Source organism: Arachis duranensis, chromosome 10 (genome assembly GCF_000817695.3).
Source record: "Arachis duranensis cultivar V14167 chromosome 10, aradu.V14167.gnm2.J7QH, whole genome shotgun sequence".
In the NCBI taxonomy this organism is placed as follows: Eukaryota; Viridiplantae; Streptophyta; class Magnoliopsida; order Fabales; family Fabaceae; genus Arachis; species Arachis duranensis.
Genome location: NC_029781.3, coordinates 88067911 through 88073922, shown reverse-complemented (window position 1 = coordinate 88073922; position 6012 = coordinate 88067911). Strand labels below are relative to the sequence as shown.

The window sequence follows — 6012 nt, the reverse complement described above, 5'->3', positions numbered from 1 at the left end:
TTGGAATAATCGATGCGAATATAAGAGGACACCATTCTGTGATGGGTGATGTTGGATTTGAAATGCGAAAAAGTCCTGCATGTTTACATTTTTGTTTTCATCTCTTGGCCTTTTTTTAATTCTGTTCAATGGAATATTTGGTCTCCATCCATCTTCACCGTAAGGGAATAAAAGCGGATACTGTAAGCCTAAATAAGAGGGGTGAAGCTCTGTTATTCTTTGAAGTGCCCCTAATTTATTCTCAACAATAATAGCTCACTCTGTCGTAAATCCATTAAAATCACTGATAACTAAGGTCGCACATTCAGATACTAAAGGCAAATTATATCTCCGACCATCTTTTCCTCTTTTCCCTATTAGGCGAAGCTGAACAAAATTGGCAGCTTCGGTTGCAAATGCATCCCGAGCAAGTCAAAATGATTTTGCAAGCACATTATGATCATCAAGCATAATTTTGATAGTGGACACAATATCCGCATGAAGCTTGATCGAATTATCATTAAAGCAGCAAAGAATAGGAAGAAAATTATATAAAAAATGAACAATTGTCGTATTTTTTACTTAAAAATAAAGTTGCTTTTATGATCATTATTCAATAAAATGGTGTGTACATTACCTGTTAGCAGAAATTTTGTATCTCATTTTTGGTATCGTTTATATATATAGATATATATTTGTACAAATTTTGCTGTTCCTCCATCTGGTGGAAGTAGACTTCCCATTAAATGATAGTTTTGGCCATGCAAAATAAAGGTTGGGGGTCCACGACTTTGATTAATCAAGCGTTGTATCTTTCTTCCCAATGATGTTAAAGCAAAAGTGCTCTGATTTTTTATTACTATCAAAGTAAAGTTTTCTCAACAACTCAGGAGGTTCTTGCATCATAGGAAGTTGAACTTGACCTTGTCGACAACATAATGTTAACTTTGAGAGTTTAGGATTGTAATGCTTTTCCGTGCACTCCTCATACCAAAGTAGAGCTCCATAATGGTGGCATGCAAATTTTGGATCTCTGATATCCCAATAAGCTACAAAAAATAGCACATAAGGCTCTTAGTTAGAAGTGCATGTAAACTAAAATAGTGATATGAAGAGTATTTGTTGAGAGGCATTTACATTTTTAATTTTGCATGCAATGAAGGCTGGTGAAGTTCAATTTATTTCACTTTCAAAGTCCTCACTACAAAAATAATCATTTTTAGCGGCCATTTATTTTACTTTTAGCGGCAATAAAAATAGCCGCTAATACATTTACCGGCAATTAGATATTAGCCGTCTTATGCTTTGCCGCTATAAGATTTTAGTGGCCATTATAACAATTGCCGGTAAAGACCATTTTAATGGCTGCAAAAAGTATATAACTTTTAGAGGCAATTTTCTTGGCAATTTATATGGCCACTAAAAGTAATTCTAAGATGGAAACATTGTTCACTTTTAGTTGCCATTACTATTGCCGCTAAAATCTTTTTTACCGACAATTTATATGGCCACTAAAAAATTCTAAAATTATAATATTATTTACTTTTAGCTACCATTACTATTGCCGCTAAAATCTTAAAGTTTTTTTTAATTATACTCACTTTATTAATTAGAACTAACAACCTATTTTTTTCTATAATAATAATAATAATAATAATAATAATAATAATAATAATAATAATAATGATAATTTGCATTTAAATTTTGATTAGAAAAATTTGAAATAAGCTTTCTATTAAAATGCTCCTTTTGACAAACTAAAATGTTAAAAATGATATTTGTCAATACATAATAGAAGTTTATTTGTCATTTCATTGACTTTGAATACATTTTCCAGAAAATAAAAAAAAAGTCCAAAATATGTTCAATTCTTCTAGGCCAATGCTACAACAAAGCCACCAACTATAAGTCCCACAGTAGTATAACACCATCTGCATAACAAATTGAAATTTAAGTTAATGTTCTAATGTATGGTGAGAAAATCTTGAGTAAGAAACAGGTGCATTATGTGAGAACAGATTCCATTATATCTATTTATTACAAGTGCATATATTCAGGTACCTCATCTGAATGGGAGAAAAGAAAGCGACAACCCAGAAAACAAGGCATGTTTGCAAACCACATGTTGAAATATTATCACAAAAATAAAATAGAAAGTTTCTCTAACAAAGCCAAGAAAAAATTCCGATAATTTTGGACTTCTTTGTCTATATGCAGTTGCACAATGCACTAGCTAGAGCGTGCTATTAATAATTAATTTATACCCTCAATACATGCTACTTCAAATTCAAATCAAACACCACTCCCTGCATAGGCATGTTCAGAATTTATACATATACACGTAGTAAAAGAATTTGATGGATGGAGAAGTCTTGTATAATGGTTTATAAACATACATTAAAAGAAAGCAAAAAAAGAAAAGAAAAGTAATCTTAATGGGTAGTTGGTATAATATTATGTATGGTATTAGTTAATTAGTTATGGATTCAAACAATAATAGATAAAGATATAATCTTTTAAGAAAATAACTATTAGCATCAAACTTGATTTCAAGTGCTGGATGGTGCTAACTCCTGACCACTATTAGCATCAAGAACCTAATCAATGCAGTAATGTCAAATAAAAAAATAGCTCACAAGAAAAAATTTCAAATTTCAAAAATTACCTGCATAAAAGAATTTTCATTGAAATCTTGAGTCATAGATGAACCTGTTAAAATAAATTTACACAAAACTTGTCTCATAAAAGATAATTCAGCCAACATTTTATTTTGATTTTCTTTCATCAACTTCATTTCTTCTTCATGTTTCTCCTTTAGTACCTTTATTTCTTGTTGTAAATTTTGAGCAATCTCATTAGCAAAAGTATCTGAAGAAAATTTACCATAAGATAATTTATTACCTCACAATAAAGAAGGTGTTGGACCAAGTCCTAAACCACGTACGTAACCACTTGTATCACTTCCCAATACTTGAGAATAAATATCTCCTTCCCAAGCAACACCATTATTATATTCTTCATTAGATAGCTCGTCATTGTTCAACTTCTCTTCAATTAGTTCCTATATAGAAAGATCTAAATGTCACAATTGAGTGAAGCTAAAAAGGAGGATACATGTATGTTCCTATTTTAGAACTAAATGCATGATTTAGTTCCTTTATACTTTTCAATCACAACAAGAAGATACAAATTCATAAATTTTACCACTGCTTTTGCAAATTCCTCATCCAATAGTCTACCATTCTTACGCCTTTTATGAATTTTGAGAAAAATCTCTGCTCGTGAAGGTTCGATTCCAGATAAGGACAAATTTTCAGTTTTCTCATTATATATACTGTGCTGCCTTGCTAATGGTTCCAGATAAAAAACAGTGCATTATTTTATAAAATATCTGAAATAAAAATTACGCATAAGTACCTGTTCATCCATCAATGTTGCAATGCTTTTGGATCCTTCCATGTGAGGCATTTTTTGCTTTGTCCTATTAATCCTATTTGCTTGGGTACGTTTCTATTATAACACATTATGGATTAGTAAAATACACTACTACACACACATGCCATTATTTCTCTATTTTTCCTATTTTCTATATCTATACAGCTTCAGTAAAATAGTAAATTCTATACAGTTTCAGTAAAATTTACTTTGGCCTAAATAATTTGCTGCAGTTATAGCAGAATTAGAATTAAAAAATAAAAAAATGCTAATAAAACAAGTGACGACAAGCCTTATTAGATTCAGTAATAATATTTATCTTATATTTACATGTTAGTTAAGGCTTTTAAAGTACATTTGCTTTATCAGAGAACCAATATGAGACAAGACCCATTGATCTCTTAGGATTCGTTCCGATCTATTCTTCAATAAAACATCTTTGGTTTTGTATTGTCCCAAATACATACCCTTTAAGTCACATTTATAATCTTTCCATTTCTTTTCAAATGATCTTTTTACAAATTCCTCACCACGTATTGGGATAGAAAACTTCTTCTACAAAACATTGAAGCAATTTCTTAATAAATCAAATAAAATTAAATTAGAATCCATTAAGAATAATAAATTCTTACCCTCACAATTTTCAGCAACTTATTTTTCTCCTCTTTATCATAACATCTCCAGTCATCTATGTTTAAAGGCATTATTGAAGGAGTTCTAGCTAGAATACCAAGAAAACTAGCAAATTTTCTGCCTTCTTTTCTTATAGCTTGGTTGCGGTCATTAAATTGCACATCAATTATCTTTCCATGAGGTATGTTCTAAATTTTTTTCAACAATGTAGGTCCTCTAACCCTCTTTGTCTTTGGATGACCTAACAAAAAATGCAATTATTCAGTGAAAATAAATATGAAAATATAATAATATCATATTTAAAGCAATAATAATATCACATAATTCTTCATCTTACTCAGAATTTATACTATTAGAAATACTAGGAGTTTGAAACAAATCCTCATCATTCAATAGTTGCTCCATAAAAGGCAGCACTTCATCAGCATAATTTTCCTTTTCAACAAATCTCACACGATTCTTTTTAGGCACTCTTAAATCTATACTTGAGACAGCACTCTAAAGATCATTATCCTCAATAAGTTTGTGTCTTTTGCTTGCCATTGAAGCACTCATTTCTTCCAATCTCTTTCTCTTCTTTTTTCTACTGGTGAAGCCTTCTTCTTCCCATTTCCTTGTAGCTTCCCCATCAATTTCATGCCTTCTCTTTCTCTTCTTATGTTTTTCCTTTTTATTTGACTCCAAATTATTTTTCAAATTGTTTCCTTCAATATTTGACTTTTGATAGTTCTTCTTTGATACATCCATATCCTGCAAAGTCAATAGAATTTAAAGTACAAAACTTTTACATTTAACAAAATGAAACAAAAAACAGATTATAGAAAAGAGAAAAAATTATAAGAAAAACAGAACCCAAGGATTCTAACCTGAGTTTCCAAAGCTTCTATGTAATAACAGGACAAGGGTAAAGTGAATCAAGTTATATTATACCAACTTTATTAAAGAAATCAGATTCTTACTAACATGCATGTTGTTTTACGATGGAGAAAAGAAAAAGGTATCATAACATATAAACTCCCTAGGTAAACATTAATAAACATAATAAGTAACCAATCTTAAGACATAAAAGACCCTTCAAACTCAAAGGTCAAAATTCAAAACATCAAAGTAAGAGCTATATATCAAAGTAAGGGCTGCATCTGCTTCTCCATGCGTGTACCAACACCTCTCCAAACGAGCATGTGCAGAAAAATGCAAGTCACTTGGTACACCTCTCAAAATAAAAAATATAAACTTAATAAAGAAATAAGAAAAATACAAAAAATGAGAATGCAAAATGTAAAAGTTCTCAAAATATTACCTAACTTACTCAGAATTGTCATCAGTTTGATTTGGTGAATGTCCATGATCAATTACTATACCATTAACCCCACTTCTAACCCAATCATTATTCCCATCCTCAAAGTGACGAATTTCCTCCATGTAATACCCGGTCTAACCGAAATTAATTAAATAATGAGTTAAGTAGGAGCGAATATGGTTGGAATATTTGGCAATTGGAATTTGATGATTTAAATATGATTTTTGGATTCAGTGAATTTTTTCGAGTCGGAAGACATAGTTTTCTGCGTAAAAGCGCGCAGTGGAATCTTGACCGGCAGTACCGGCTGAGACCTGTCTGGTACTGCAGCTGAGAAAATTGATTATGAGTAAATAAGATTAAGAAATGAGGAATTATAATTAGGGGAGGTAGAAATATTTGAAGTGCGATTTAGAGCGCTAATCTTAAAGGCTTTGGTCCAAAATTGGGCCAATGGACAAAAATAAGTGAACTGGGCCTAAGTGGGCCCAAGACCCAACATATATAAACATTAGTTAGGAGCATTTCAGCTCATTTTACCCTAAAAAGAAGGGTTGGGGCGCTGAATTAAGAAGAGAGAAGAGAAGAGAGAAAACCTAACTCTCTTTGATCTTCAAACCACCATAACTTGAGCTACGGAGCTCCGATTGACGAGCCGTTTATGG

The 6012-nt window shown here is 31.3% G+C and overlaps 1 protein-coding gene across 2 annotated transcripts in view; it reads right to left on the bottom strand.

Moving 5' to 3' along the window:
• Positions 1-1728: 1728 nt before the first annotated feature.
• LOC110276357 (uncharacterized) overlaps positions 1729-6012 on the bottom strand; it is an 18965-nt gene continuing 14681 nt past the window's right edge. For both annotated transcript variants that reach the window (XR_008004127.1, XR_008004126.1), the window contains 6 exons: positions 4385-4797; positions 4047-4288; positions 3397-3489; positions 2881-3040; positions 2645-2688; positions 1729-1910 (listed from right to left, as the gene is read on the bottom strand). The gene's annotated coding sequence lies outside the window, so the exon portion shown is untranslated. The remainder of the gene's footprint in view (positions 1911-2644; positions 2689-2880; positions 3041-3396; positions 3490-4046; positions 4289-4384; positions 4798-6012) is intronic.